We start from the raw sequence: 16,416 nt of genomic DNA, 5'->3' as shown, positions 1-16,416 counted from the left end.
GCACGTAAAAGATCCCTTTACATTTTGAATTCGACATAAAATAGGCCATAACGCCGCTGCTTGGGCAAAATGTCCCTCATAGAACACTGTATGGCGTATACAAGTCTTCATTACCGCAGTCAGGAGCAGGACAGTAGGATATAAAAACCCATTTCATTTCATTTCGTTTATTTGTTTTTTTCAGAATCAGCCATCTTAAGCATGATGTGTAAAGACTCTGTAACTACCCCATACGAGTCCTACATGTTCTATTTCGGTAAACAGCGCAATGACAACCTCAACATATCATGTTCCTGTGATATAACATCTGAGTCCCCAACAATAACACTCTATACTAGATATATTAAATTAGGGGCTCAAACATGTCCTGGTTTCGGCACCTCTCTCTCCACCTTACGGCTAAACAATTGTTCATCTACTGGATTAAGCGACACCTTTAGATTCGTTGCTCACCTACCTACACCAATTCATATGCCAGTTGAACAATTGGCAGCGCATCCTGACGACATCTTTTGGTTGAAATTTCGAAACAACGCGGGTGAGTATATATACGGTAATAGTAGCCTACTCGGTAGTTAGGATGGCCAATTTTGTCTAGAGTGTCGAGCTTCAAACTCTAGCTGACCGGTCACCTCTGGCTTGTGTAGCACTATTTTAGTGATAACAGAGATCGGTTTCGTACAGATAGGGTTTATTTACATCGGAACAGAATATCAAACAGTTACACAGATACAACAGGAACTAAACAAGAGAGAGGAGGAGAGACGCAGATAAATAGATAAGACTCATGATCATACATGCAAGTGTTAGGTCATGGTATGCTTACTGACCAGTGCGTATGCCTTTAAAGTCATGTAGAGCTTGTACACAGATCATATGTAGTTTGTAAATGATATATGGGATTAATTACATGTTTACTTAGATCATAGCCAGTTCGTGCCTTAACTGAAGTATATACAGAGTTGAAAAGTCAATATAATATATTATCAAAAGCAACCTAGGTAAATAAGTTCAATGCACCTAAATGGTCGTTCAATTTGATGAAAGTTATAAAGTGCTTTGTCACACTTGCCGTGTTTCATCATTGTGCTAACATAACATTTGGGAAATAATCCCTCTGTTTCGTGAGTTTTCTCCCTTATTGAGAGTTTTTACACTTCACCATTATAACATTTGGGAAATAATCCCTTTGTTTCGTGAGTTGTCTCCCTTATTGAGAGTTTTTACACTTCACCATTATAACATTTGGGAAATAATCCCTTTGTTTCGTGAGTTGTCTCCCTTATTGAGAGTTTTTATTTCATTTTGAGTGAAGTCTGTATCATGACAGGTCTTTATACACATTCACTTGATTTCATATATACCCTTGATTTTTGTTGCTTGCAATGTATGTGTATATTGTCCGCGGGTTTGTCCTACGTGTTCTGTTTATGTGTGATGTGGTCCTCCTGCGCTGACTCTTTTAGAACAGAACGTTTGTAAATGAGTGAATTGGCGTGGCTCATGTCCCCGGTTTGTGACATGGAGATTGGTCGACTGTTTAATGTAGTGAGAGAGAGAGGGTATTGGTGTTTAACATCCTCTCGACACAAACTAGGTCATTTCGGGTCTAACATGTTCAATTTTATTTCAATAATTCGCTTACGCGTAGGGGTTTTTAGCAGTGGGGGGAAACCGGAGGACCTGGAGAAAACCCACGAGGTTGGACAGGCGACCCTGCTCCTTGTCACGTACAACAAGGGAATCGAAACCACTAATGGGGTGGAGTTTTCTTTGGGTCCTCGCGAATTATTGAAATATGTATGGTATATAGCAGGCACAGGAGGACCACAAAAAACACCAAGCAAAACCGACAAGACAAACATACGGACAAGACAAACTACATAGACTGTTTGAATGGCATTTAGTAATTGAACACATTAAAATAAACACAATAGTTCTATGGATAACAATTACTATATTTAATTAAAGCTACGTTTCAACAATGATTCTCTTGTCGTTATCAAGCACAATACTGATACAGACATGATGATGATGAGTTAGTTGTATTTTACGTCCGCTTCCACCGAGGTGATATCGCAGACAATGACATAATATGTATACAAGGTGCATTAATTTACAATGTGATACAGACAGAAGGAACAAAATATATATACTATGTACAATCAAAACATTCAATGAAACCATAAATTAGGAGAACAGTGACCTTTGATCTTATAATGAAACCATATGCAAAATTATAAACCTCTAATCGTAATTTTGCATATGGTTTCATTATAAGATCAAAGGTCACTGTTCTCCTAATTTATGGTTTCATGGAATGTTTTGATTGTACATTGTATATATATTTTGTTCCTTCTGTCTGTATCAGTATTGTGCTTGATAACGACAAGAGAATCATTGTTGAAACGTAGCTTTAATTAAATATAGTAATTGTTATCCATAGAACTATTGTGTTTATTTTAAACTACATAGACATTGCAAGAAATCGACAACAAATATCAAATCAAGAGAGAGGATTTGGGGACCAGTCGTAAGCTTCCACTGCACTATACAGTCATGTGCCTGTTAATGATACAGCTAGGCTTCACCCAAAATGAAAAATGATTTGATTTAATTGTGAAAAACGTTAGTCCCAAATTTATTCCCCGAAAAAGATATAAACCGTATAGGACATGAGTCCAACATTCTAAAAATGAAAAATGCAAGATATTTGTTTTGATAAAGATAATATGGGAGATTTGATAAAGAGCTGGTAGTTCTCACTATAATAGTTAAATACTAGATAATGTAAAGGTAATTTGCTGAAAATTTCAGTCACATTGATGCACCCTGAACAGAGTATTTAGCGATTGAATTTTGGGCATAGCCTCCATCATTATTACTAAAGTCAGTACGTTAAAACAAAACATAGTCTCGATTATCCACTTTTGACTTAATCAGTAATCAGAAGCAGCAGACCGGGTTCTGATCCAGTAAATATCGTAGGCTAGCGATGCCAGCGAGAGTAGATTATGGTCTGGATAAGTTAATTATTGTCTAACTAATAATTTAGTTAACATGTCCGGCCTAAAGAAATAGGCAGATTTAGCTCTTGTATAATGTATGTTTAACTAATGTTTATCATGAAATATATCACAGTAAAGGCCTTAACTATAATGCATGTTTAACTAATGTCTATAATGAAATATATTACAGTAAAGGCCTTAACTATAACATGTACCGGATGTGGTGTAGATGTTCAAGGTGAGTAAACCCCCAGTATATTATATACTAACGTTAAAAATGTTTTGCTTTACGTGTTTAAATACCGTGAAGGAATTAATCCGTGACTTATCATGATAGAATTGGGGGGTGTTTAAATACCGTGAAGGAATTAATCCGTGACTTATTATGATAGAATTGAAGAGCCGTTTATATACCGTGGCGGAATTAATCAGTGAGAGAGAGGGAGAGAAATGGGGTTTAACGTCCACTCGACACAAACTAGGTCATTTCTGGACTAACACATGGTTCAATTTTATTTCAATCATTCGCTTGCGCGTAGGGATCTTTAGCAGTGGGGGGAAACCGGAGGACCCGGAGAAAACCCACGAGGTTGGGCAGGCGACCCTACTCCTTGTCACGTACAACCGGGGAATCGAAACCCCGCCAGTTGACTCAATGACAGACCGTATGAATTAATCAGTGACTTATTATGGTAGTATTGAAGAGTATTTAAATACCAGAACGAATTAATCCATTACTAATCATGGTAGAGAATTTGTATGATCACTTGTGGTCGCTTCGTAGTGTTTTGAAAGTCCTGGATTATCTGGGATAGCATTCAATCCAACCAATAAACTTTAAAAAAAGATTACAGACTTACGATAAATGATTTTTCAATCACTGATTTTCTTTTCCAACAGGTGCTTGTGGGAAGACGGTGCAGATATCCCAGAATTGCTATGGATCACATGCATGCGCAGATCACCCACTACAATGCAAGGAAGGAAGCGTAATCGCATTGAGTTCATTAACAGTTTATAGGGGACATAGATATTATGAATCACCTGTTTGTCAGAAAGCCACGTGTAACACGGTTACATCATGTTGTAATTATCAGAATCAGGATAGACTACACAGGTTCGATCGTGAAGAACTGGCTGATCTCTTCAAGAAATGTATGTACAGACAGTCTTGTATAAACACGCCTCAATATAGTAACCCTGGTAACGCTACCTATACCTATTATCGATATGAGTGCATTCCTGGTAAGTTGTTAAAGCGATAATTGTATTTCTGTATGTCAAATGTTCAAATGTTCAAATGTGTTTTACATGCATTATGCAAAAGCTAAATCTGCCTATTGCAGATTTGTCTTTAGGCCTCAAATGTTATATAAATTATTAATGATACTGTATGGAATATTTAGATAAAGAGCTGACCATTCATGCTATAATAGCTCAAAAATAGATAATACAAAATTAAAATATTGAAAAAATTTCATTCAAATGTCATTCAAATTACTTCATTCTGAGCACAGTTATCACTGTAAATGAATGTCGAGATCATTTATTAGTTTTACACAGCCAAAATACCTCCGTTGGACTGCAATTACCGGTTAACGGAAGGTAACTCTGTTTATTATGGTTTGATAATAATACTAAGAATAATAACGGGTGATATAACCTAGCGGGAAAGCCTTCGAGAAGATTTTGTGCCCCGGGCGAAGCCGGTTATCGCGCTAGTAATTCAATATTGTCAGCTTAGAAATTGACAATTTCAAGTTCAAACATCATCATTGCGGTTTGCCGATTTCATTGAGCGGTGTTACTGTTAGAACAATATGTGCATTTTGTCTCGACGGTCCGAATCATTCTGCTTATCTTAATGACAAGAGTTTAAAGATTTAAAAAAATATTTACAAAATGAAACTTTAGCAGGTCAGGTGCATATATTATTCAGATAAGAAATATTTGTGTACGCATTTACATAAACTGGTCCATCAATTCACGGATTGAAAACTTCGCCTTTTCCCCGCTGCTAATAAATTATTGAAATGCAATTAAACCGCATGTTAGTCCCGAAGTGACCTAATCTCTCTCTCTCTCTCTCTCTCTCCCTCTCTCCCGCTGCTAATAAATTATTGAAATGCAATTAAACCGCATGTTAGTCCCGAAGTGACCTAATCTCTCTCTCTCTCCCTCTCTCTCCCTCTCTCTCTCTCTATCCTCTCTCTTTCTCTCTCTCCCTCTCTCACTCTCTCTCTATCCCTCTCTCTCTCTCTCTATCCTCTCTCTCTCTATCCCTCTCTCTCACTCTCTCTCTATCCCTCTCTCTCTCTATCCCTCTCTCTCACTCTCTCTCTATCCCTCTCTCTCTCTCTCTATCCTCTCTCTCTCTATCCCTCTCTCTCACTCTCTCTCTCTATCCCTCTCTCTCTATCCTCTCTCTCACTCTCTCCTGTATAAGCTTACATTATAAAGCCTTAGTTTGGATTTTGGATTTTATCCTTCAGAAACCAGTATCATCAATGTGATGACTCCATCATCTGTTGTGGGATTTGGTGAAGCTTTTCTACATTACAACGGGAGTACTCGCACGCCTGGCACTAAGATGGACTGTAAATGCAGAGTAACGTCGGTAGCATCAACTGTTACCATCACCGTGTATCAGCTGATCTTACATCCAGATACCTGCTGCCAGTTTAATATATCCTCAAGCGATACCAGTATTCCTAGTGATTGTCAAGCACAATCTGGCGTTGAATCGTACGCAACAGCCAGTAGAGTCAGCTCGGTACCCATTGACGTTCATATGAATAATTTACTGGCAAGAACAGATGATGTCGTTATTATAAGGTTCAACAGTGGTAAGTTAGGCTATGGCTGTTATTATCTAAGATTTAACCCCAATTGTCTGTCTATAACCTATTGTTGGTCTGCTGCACGTTGTTCCTTTTACCGACAATCGACCCCACTTGTCTGTCTATAACCTATTGTTGGTCTGTTTTATGTTGTTCGGTTGTTCCTGTTATCGACAATATAATCCCGGAACCATTACTTTGATTTGATATTTGTTTACTTTTTGCAATGTCTACATTTTGTCTTGTCCGCAGGTTTGTCTTGTAAGATTTAAGATCATCTAGATGATTAAAACTTGCTATAATACAATCAATAGCATGGTGAATATAGAGAGAAAAATCAGTCTGGGAATTTGTCTTGGTTTTTAAAATCTGTAAATACTTCATATCATGTTGGCTTGTCTCTGTTTACAAAAATGTTGCATTGTGAGAAATATATACTAACACGTTATAGTTCTAGCTCAAAATAGTACGGAATACGATTCTCCAAAAGACGGAAAAGGACTACCAATAACAACAGTTACAGCAATATTTTTACTCTTTAACAATGGGATTTAACAATGCAATTATCAGCACCCCCACCCACCCTTTATTTAATATTATTTCGTTTCGTTTGTTTGTACTTGCGATGGCCTCTACTACATGACGATCTGACCGAATGTTTGTGGAAAGTCACGTGAGATTTCATGCGACTGTTTAGGGGGTTTTTTTACCCTATGACGTTAGACATTTGATTAACCAATACGCGTTGATGTTTCGGGTGGGTTACCCACATTCCCGTGCACCTCACGCAAAAACCGGCCATAACAGACCGTTTCATTGGCTAATCCCTCACGCCATCCAGAACGACGGGTTATATAACAACTCTTCCAGATCCTAGTGAAGTTAAGACAAGTAAAACGAAATTGTGAACTATAAAAACGAAACGAAATAGGATCTGTGTTTTAACCAGATTGTCTCAATCAGTAATCAGAAAGAAACTTCCTCAGAGTAATGGCGATAATTAACCACCAACCCAGTTAACACCACCAGAACAGTAGGACGTTAAACCCCATTTCATTTCATTTCAGTTAACACCACTCCAGTTTAAATATTTAAAAAAATATATCAAAATTGTTACCAAAAATAAATCAAAACTGTCACTGTTAATAAATCTCGTAGACCATCATTCACCAACACACTGTGACATATCAAACAGGTTCATAACTATGAAAAAAATATAAAATGAATGAAATGGGGTTAAACGGGAGAACACTAGATCGGAGACGGTCCTGGACATTTTAGCGCATATGACGTCATATGGCCAGGGTTAGGGTTAGAACCTGCAGATTTTGTCATAGTCTCGAGATGTAAACAGGGCTAACGCTAACCCTAACCCCGAACCAAGCCTAACCCTTATCCTAGCACTAACCCACAGTCTACATAAGACGTCATATGTGCAGGATCGTCTCCGATTTAGCGTTCTCTGGTTTAACGTCTCACTGTTCGGCTCAAATTCATCAGAAGTAGATATTCGCTAGGCCGCTACTATCACCAAGATGTTTAAAGAAGCAGTCCCAAGTATCCACAGATACAAATCAGTTTACGTATGCATATTAAATGCAGAAGTATAAATGAAAAGAAATGGGGTTTAATGTACTACTGTTCTGCCACGACTGTGCTAATGAAGATGGGCAAAAGCCATGCAGTGTGCAATGAGGAACATTTTGCCAGGACAGCGTCATTATGGTCTACTCTTATATCGAATTCCAACTGTCAAGGGATCTTTTACGTGCACGCCAATGTGTAAACGGAACATGGGTTTTTCGTCCCATCATAACGACTAGAAAGCTGTCCCTGTTATGCCCACAATCCTGCACCTCTGACAAGGGGAATCCACGCCGGAAAATCCCGATGAAAGGCCTGACAAGGAAACATGGCTTGTCGTTCGGATACGGCGAAATAAAACATGTTTTGCTTGATAAAGACGGCGCAATTATTAAGCGCATTAAATGTAACTTTATTGCAGGTAAAGGAGTGAATGTTGACTGTGATGGCTGTACGGAAATACAAGATACAGAAAACGGTCAGTTTTTTTATTATTGATTTTGGGATATAATTGTAATTAATAATTATCATGATGCTGTAGCATAATGATCCTTGTTGTGATGCATACTCCCTGCAAGGCCTATGTTCGCTTCTAGTCCACGCACAAATAGAACCCACGCCAAAACTTTTTATTTTTTGTCTGGACGGATGAGGCAAGGTTTAATATATAAATTGAAAGAAAAGTAGGAGCAAACATACTGGTCAGCATATTCCCGAAGCAATGGCCCGAGAAATCCCTCTCTGACCATTGCTGGATTAGCTTCTGATACTTGCGCTTTTGAGGGAGTGTGTCTATTCTTCCCGTTCAATCAAATCTACCCACAAGCACAGCAACATGACAGCCCTTCTTTTTATCAGGGGTCTTCCCTAAAACTTTGGACAGTGATTTAAGGTATTAAAAACGGTGAAAGTCTTGTTCGTCTCAGAACAATATTGTTTACATTATATATCCGTGTTGACAGCTGATAACCTTGTTTGTCACACAATTAGGTTTTCTGCAATATTCTGCTGTGCACTGGTTAATTGGGCATAATAAAATCGTGAGTCATGACGTAACGTTATGTAAACATATTTGGTCCAATGTGGAGCTATTTTTGGTAGTGTTTTACGCAGTTAGCTATTGGTTGTTAATCGGACTATTGACCAGTCATAATTTACAACAAGAATTCGCTTTGTTTACAGCAGTGTTAAGTGGGATTAGCTCTAATCAAACGAAACACTGCGAGGAGTATGACTGGTCAGGGGTGTGTTCGATCTCTACATTGGCCGAGAAAGTTCATTGGGATTTTCCGACGTGGTTTACTCTTGTCAGTGGTGCAGGATGGAGGGTCAAGGATAGCTGTCTAGTCGTTCGGAGGGGACGAAAAACCCGGGCCCCGTGTACACATTTCTAAACTTTTATCTATTTTCAGATGTGTGTATTTATCCTGTAGTCGGAGCATTGACTGGAGATGATGGTAATTTGAATTTAAATATGATATACTTGCTTATGATACTAATGTTAAATTCTCTTATAATTATATTGGGGGGTTGGATGGCTGAATGGTTAGCGTGCGCGCGCTGTATTATAAAGTCTGTCATTGAGTCGACTGGCGTGGTTTTGAATCCCCGGTTGTACGTGGCAAGGAGTAGGGTCGCCTGTCCAACTTCGTGGGTTTTCTCCGGGTCCTCCGATTTCCTCCCACTGCTAAAGACCCCTACGCGCAAGCGAATTATTGAAATAAAATTAAACCATATGTTAGTCCCGAAATGACCTAGTTTGTGTCGAGTGGACGTTAAACCCCATTTATCTCTCTCTCTCTCTCTCTCTATCTCTTATATTTATATCATAGCCTACAACTTATTATATAAGCTATTCATGTGTGTCGATTCCTCGATTGTACGTGACAAGGAGTAGGGTCCAACCTCTTGAGTTTCCTCCAACTGCTAAACTCTCTCTCTCTCTCGCTCGCTCTCTCCCCCTCTCTCTCTCTCTCTCTCGCTCGCTACCCCCCCCCCCCCCTCTCTCTCTCTCTCTCTCTCTCTCTCTGTTGATAGATAGATACTGTCATGTGTAATGATATATTACTTATATTTATAGAGGGGTGTGCAAAAGATACTCTCTCTCTCTCTCTCTATCTCTCTCTCTCTCTCTCTGAGGTCGGGTGTTCGATCCCTGCATTGGCCGAGAAAGTTCATCCAGATTTTCCGGCGTGGTTCCCCATGACACCAAGATCATCAAATTTGAGTTCATAGTTACATAGTTATGATCATTTTAAGACGTTTCAGTGACCATTAATTTGACGCCATCTTGAAAAAAAAAACTTTTCCGGGGGTCCTACTTTGGTAAGCTTTTAGTATGTTATAAAGTATACTAAACCCAACCAGAATCAGTTGTCAGTGATGCAGGACGGAGGGCCTGACAAGGACAGCTGTCTAGCCGTTCTGGTGGGACGAAAACCCGAGGTCCCGTGTACACATTGGCGTGCACGTAAAAGATCCCTTGACAGTTGGAATTCGATATAAGAGTAGGCCGTAGTGCAGCTGTCCGGGCAAAATTTCCCTCATAGCACACTGTATGGCGCATGCCCGTCTTCATTAGCCCATTTAGGAGCAGAACAGTAGGACGTTAAACCCTATTTTATTTCATTTTCATTTCTCTCTCATTTCATGTGCCTTCATTTATCCCATATAGGGTATTCCCCCAACATTAGTGCGTTAGAATATGGCGTTTAACTACCCTCATTGTTGGACTTCTAATATGAAAATGAAATGATAGCTAAGCCGCACTAACACGAAAACTATCAGTATTTGTATTTGTGTGACAGTATTGGTTCTTTAATCAAGTTCAGATGACAGGACTAGTTCAACATCGTCTAATACTTGTATTCTCTGCTTCTTACATATCAAGTACAAACATCGTAATGTTAAAGACATCCAGAACTAACTTGTATTGAATGAGCCATGTCCTAGCTTGGCACAAATACGCTCTCCCTCATTCCGTCTCGCCCCGCTCTCGTGTCCTCGCCGGACCTAACTGTCGATTCGTTTGTTATCTGGGTTTATAAACCCTTCCAGACAAAGGAATCTTATTAGACATTTGGTTAATGTATCATGTATCGTATCAGATTTAACATTTAATACAGTTTGCCTATCATCAAAGAAAGTTTAAATAAGACATGCCAACAAGTTAAATTTAAGACTGCATAATAACATAAGACCTCTAGAGGTGTCGATAGTAGACAGGTTTAAAATCACTTTCGCGTGTCAAGATGATAGGAAGCGTCTATGACACCTGTTATTATGTAACACTGGGCGTTAATAACTTAATCAACTGTGTTTATTATAAAACAGAGACAACATGACGCACCCCTCCAACTCAGAAATGTTTTAGTCAAATATTTTTCTTTTTCTGTCAAAAGAGAAATATCTGTCCATTTTATTTTTTTTTATTTTATGATGTCCGCTCTTCTTTGCCGGGCGTTGATAATTTGGAGGATTTTTAGTCTGGTTTATTAACAAATGGGACAACGGGTCCCCTCGCCGCCATGATTTCGGTTCGATATTTATTTTCAGTTCGGGGGATTGGATGGCCGAATGGTTAGCGCGTGCGCGTTGTATCTGTCATTGAGTCAACTGGCGTCTCTCTCTCTCTCTCTCTCTCTCTCTCTCTCTCTCCCTCTCGTTCCTGTGAATATTGAAAAATGTTCTATGTTGTTCAATTCTCTATCATGATTATATTTCAGGAAGTGATACAATAGCTATTGCTGCTGGTGTAGTTGGTGGACTTCTTCTGCTAGCTCTGCTGGTGATAGTCATCTGGAGATGTAAACGGTAAGATCCATACACTAAATACTTCATCGGCCCTCAGTCATATAGTCTTATCGTCCAGAAAAAATATTATTCGCAACATTTCAGAATAATAGGTCATTGGCTAGATTATCCGATCTTTTACAATATCATAAACGAAGTCCAAGAGAGGACACTATTCCTAAAACAAGATGTTCTGGGTGACCGAGACTACAATAAGCCCGCCGTCAGACCAAAGCTCGATGTGTTCAGATCTAAAAGATTTGGCGATCCAAGGAGACTCATAATTTCTAGCAGGTCGCGTATAGTTGGAGTACAAATTTGATGAAATTACTTCAACCAGACTCGGTAACTACACGATGACGATACAATCAAACAAGAACCTAACACGCTCTCAGCACGAGCAACACGATCCACGAAGACCTTCACCAGCTTTATACCCCCGTCAGACCGGAGTGGCGTCCTTACTGCGCTGCTACGGCGACGGAAAATGGTCTCAGAGCGCGTCAAGATCGTCATTAGCGTGGTAAAAGCGTGATGGAAACGCCAGATATCGCGCTGTGGTCGCCGTTGTCGCCAATGATCGCCGAGTCACGACGTTTGTTTTGAGCATGTTCAAAACAAACGCCAAGGTTGTGCGATCTGACCTGGAAAGCTGTGAGAAGGCGACTTTTTTCATGTTTGTAATTTTTTGGGACATTTTATCCCGTTGTGTTCACGTTTGCCGGCGACCCTGTGCATTTTCTGGTCCCCGTACAGTCGCAGCAGCGCAGTAAGGACGCCACCCAGGCCTGACGGGGGCTTAACAACGCGACTCAAAATAATTCCAGTTGCTTTAGATCGAGCTTTGGTGTGATGGGGGCTTCAATAGTGATGTAGAGGGAGTGGCAATATAAATCCCACACTCAATTCAAGTACAACCCATTTTAAAGGCCTGCACATATCACGAGTTATATATTACCACAGCTCGATTTCTCGGTAACGTCAATTTGCTGGACAGTATACACAACGCACATAACGACGATTTCCGTCACAGAAGTATCGTCCGCGATTGTGTGCCGTACACAAAACTTCTTTTGCCTCATTTAATTATAAAGAAAAAAATAATAAAAAGTACAAAACGAGTTGTTATGCAAAGTTAAATATTGTGGCATCCATCTAAGGTTTTTAAAACCTAAACCATCTTCACTTCCGGTTATTGCTAAATGATAAGGCCTAACGCTTACCCTAACCCTAACCCACAATCACGTGCCATAACCTTACATCTCAGTGACCTTGACGAAAATTGAGTTGGCCTTAACAAATAGATCTATCCCTCCACATCCATCCGTTGTAATCTGATATACATATATTCATCGATGATAAATAAGCCGCGGGTTGTCGTAGCTTTATGTTCTATTTAAATGTATTTTATTGTTGTAGGTCCAAGTCGAAGCAGACGTTACCAACAGACTTCTAAATTTGGACACAGAAAGGTGAAACATTGTCCATAAAAATCATTTCTATCTGAAAGTCGGTATATCAGTAAAGATCATTTCTATCTGAAAGTCGATATATCAGTAAAGATCATTTCTATCTGAAAGTCGGTATATGTCTGTAAACAGTATTTCTATCTGAAAGTCGGTATATGTCTGTAAACAGTATTTCTATCTGAAAGTCGGTATATATCTGTAAAAAGTATTTCTATCTGAAAGACGATATATCAGTAAAGATCATTTCTATCTGAAAGTCGATATATCAGTAATGATCATTTCTATCTGAAAGTCGGTATATGTCTGTAAACAGTATTTCTATCTGAAAGTCGGTATATTTCTGTAAACAGTATTTCTATCTGAAAGTCGGTATATGTCTGTAAAAAGTATTTCTATCTGAAAGACGATATATCAGTAAAGATCATATATATCTGAAAAATATATTTAGTTTTAAATTAAATATCATCTTTGAATGTCGTTCAGATAATGCTATTATTAAACACTGTTTGTATTCAGACTAATAACCCCATCATGTATATAGAATTTTTTTTTCTGACAAGACATCCAACTGTATTTTCAATACTGCTTTTGTGAATTGTGATATTTTCTTCTTTTTTTTTGATAAGACATCCAACTGTATTTTTAATATTGCTTTTGCGAGTGGTGATATTTTCATTTATACTTTTATGAAAACATTTATCTTTCCAATATTCTTTTGTATATAAAACCTTGTTAATTATATATCGGAATACAACTTATTTTGTATTTTTATATTTATTTTCTTTATGGGTTAACTCGATATTTATTTTTTCTTTTGTGAGGGTTTTTTTTTCTAAACAATATATTTATTCATTAAATCTGAATTTGGATTGGGGGCTACGCCTATGTGTAACCCATCTCTCTGATTTAGATACATGTACACATTATAAAAATATATTAATTACATAAATATAGAAATGAAATGAAATGAAATGAAATGGGGTTTAACGTCCTACTGTTCTGCTCCTAACCTGGGCTAATGAAGACGGGCATACGCCATACAGTGTGCTATGAGGGAAATTTTGCCCGGACAGCGGCACTACGGCCTACTCTTATATCGAATTCCAACTGCCAAGGGATCTTTTACGTGCACGCCAATGTGTACACGGGACCTCGATTTTTCGTCCCATCCGAACGACTAGACAGCTTTCCTTGTGAGCCCCTCCGTCCTGCATCACTGACAAGGGAGAACCACGCCGGAAAAACATAAATATAGAACATATAGGATACATAATGGATAATATAGAGACTCGTATTTGTTGCTTAGTTTTATATATATTGATAATTTCCGTCTAATATTATTAATAAATAAATTCTATCATTTATAGTTATATTTTATTAAATATTCTTGGCAAATCAGTACGACGTTTGTTGGGGTCATTTTACTTGACCTATTCAAAAAGCCTACGCATGTTAAATGAAAAAAGAAAACCCACGAGGTTGAACAGGCGACCCTACTCCCTGTCACATACAACCGGAGAATCGAATCCCCGTCAGTTGACTCAATGACAGACCCTATGATACAACATGCGCGTATTAACCATTCGGCCATCCAACCCCCAATTTTTGTATATAATTGATACTTTTAATATATGTTAGATATTAATTAGAAATCTGTTTTTTTGTTAATATGGAAAATCTATTTATTTCCTTAAAAATTATATTTTCATTCTAATAAAAAAAATTAACTGTATTGTAAATACTTTCAAGATGTGTTATGTAAGATTTAGATGTAGAGCTGGCCATTCTTGCTATAATAGCTAAAAAATAGTTAAACATACATTATGGGAGACTAGATAAAGAGCTGGCAGTTCTCATTATAATAGATAAAAACTAGATAATGTAAAGGGAATTTGTGGAAAATTTCAGTCAAATTGATCCACTCTGAACCGGGCTTTTAGCGATTGAATTTTCGGTCTACCCTCGATCGTCATTGCTAAAGTCCGTAGGATACAAAACATTATTGTCTCGATTAACCATTTCATGATTAAATCAAGAATGAAAGTGGAGCAGCAAATGGTATCCTAATCAAGTAAATATCGCAGGCTAGCGATGCCACCGAGAGTTTAGTATGGTCTTAATAAGTTAATTAATGTCTAATTAATAATTTAGATAACATTTCAGGCCTAATGAAAGACATGCAATAGACAGATTTAGCTCTTGCATAATATATGTTTTAAGTAGTGCTCTCAACCTGTCGCACATTCCCTCGAACTAAACATAACTTTCCTGTAGCTGTAAAGTACTCGATCAATATACCAGTGTTAATTTATATGATAATTGTAGATTTAGAATGTAATACGGATGCCTGTAACACGTTTTAACACCATATCTTTCTACACAAATTAACATTTTATATGGCGTATTTTGTTATTTGTAACATCCTATTTTTCTCCACCCTTTTCAGGGATGGACTGACTTAGTATGGTATGTAAAATAATGTGGAATTTTAATAAATCGACAAATGAAAAGCGCATGTTTTTGATAATCACTCCCCTCCCCCCCCCCCCCCCATGTAAATCAGTTTTACCATATAATCAATATTGGGCTTATGGTCATGTGCAGTAGAGAAAGGGGGAGAGAGAGAGGGGGAAAGAGAGAGGGGGGAGGGAGGGTCATTTCGGGACTAACATATTTATATTTCAATAATTCGCTTACGCATAGGGATCTTTAGCAGTGGGAGGAAACCGGGGGACCCGAAGAAAACCAATCTGAACTACAGACAACTTACTATCTGCACGCCCTCCCCCAAAATCTGCATGCCCTCCCCCAAATCTGGAGTGAGGGGGAGAAATGGGGTTTAACGTCCACTCGATACAAACTAGGTCATTTCGGGACTAACACATGGTTCAAATTTATTTTCATAATTCGCTTGCGCGTAGGGGTCTTTAGCCGTGGGAGGAAACCGGAGGGCCCGGAGAAAACCAACAGGTTGGACAGGCGACCCTACTACTTGTCACGTACAACTGGGGAATCGAAACCACGCCGCCCAGTTGACTCAATGATAGACTTTATGATGCAGCTCGCACGTGCTAACCATTCAGCCATCCAACACTCCTATCTAGATTAGTAATCTAAATGAAGTTGTTGCAGATCAAATAGAAAACTAGGCTAGTTTGCTTCAAGATTTTTGGGAAATGGGTCTTCTTTATATTGTTTCTTTTTTTTTGTCACCAAATCGCCGGGCCCCTGCTATCCTCGTAGAATACATTTCAACTTTTAAAGCTCAGCCATCTCACAGTTTTTGGAAAATCCGATGTCACTAAGATTATTTTCTGTAGATGTAGGTTTCACTTTTTTAAAGGGACTATCCCGATTTGAACAGAGTCTCAAAAATAAAAGTCAGAGAACATGTGAAATTTAAGCGCCCAAATATATTGAGTCGTTTTTACTTGAATGTCAAAACTGCTTATCCAGACACCTAACCCTTTTAAGATTTCGGGTCAATTTTTTCCGGGTCCTTTAGAGGTCTATGCAATGAATGACCCATGCGTTGTACTTGATAACGAAAGGTAAATTTTAAATACACATTATTTTTATAAAATAAAAGTCTGATTTTTCCAGACACCTCATAATGCAGCTTAGGACTCCATTTCCAGATGAAGACTGACGGGTTTAAGTTGTTCGAAAACGTATCACAAATATTAAGGTAGTTGCTCGGTAGAGGATTTAAAGGGATTTTAA

The 16,416-nt window shown here is 38.4% G+C and overlaps 2 long non-coding RNA genes across 2 annotated transcripts; both read left to right on the top strand.

Moving 5' to 3' along the window:
- The first annotated feature begins 223 nt into the window (after positions 1 to 223).
- Positions 224 to 4,246, top strand: LOC130010667 (uncharacterized). Its single transcript, XR_008785925.1, has 3 exons — positions 224 to 538; positions 3,199 to 3,246; positions 3,909 to 4,246. It is a non-coding gene; the product is annotated as an uncharacterized LOC130010667 (long non-coding RNA).
- A 1,260-nt stretch (positions 4,247 to 5,506) lies between these two features.
- On the top strand, positions 5,507 to 12,738 carry LOC126810254 (uncharacterized). Its single transcript, XR_008786236.1, has 5 exons — positions 5,507 to 5,854; positions 7,854 to 7,910; positions 8,845 to 8,889; positions 11,158 to 11,245; positions 12,644 to 12,738. It is a non-coding gene; the product is annotated as an uncharacterized LOC126810254 (long non-coding RNA).
- Positions 12,739 to 16,416: the final 3,678 nt, after the last annotated feature.

Source organism: Patella vulgata, chromosome 2 (genome assembly GCF_932274485.2).
Source record: "Patella vulgata chromosome 2, xgPatVulg1.2, whole genome shotgun sequence".
Classification (NCBI taxonomy): Eukaryota; Metazoa; Mollusca; class Gastropoda; family Patellidae; genus Patella; species Patella vulgata.
The sequence above is the reverse complement of the archived record's forward strand: the minus strand, read 5'-3'. Positions and strand labels throughout refer to the sequence as shown.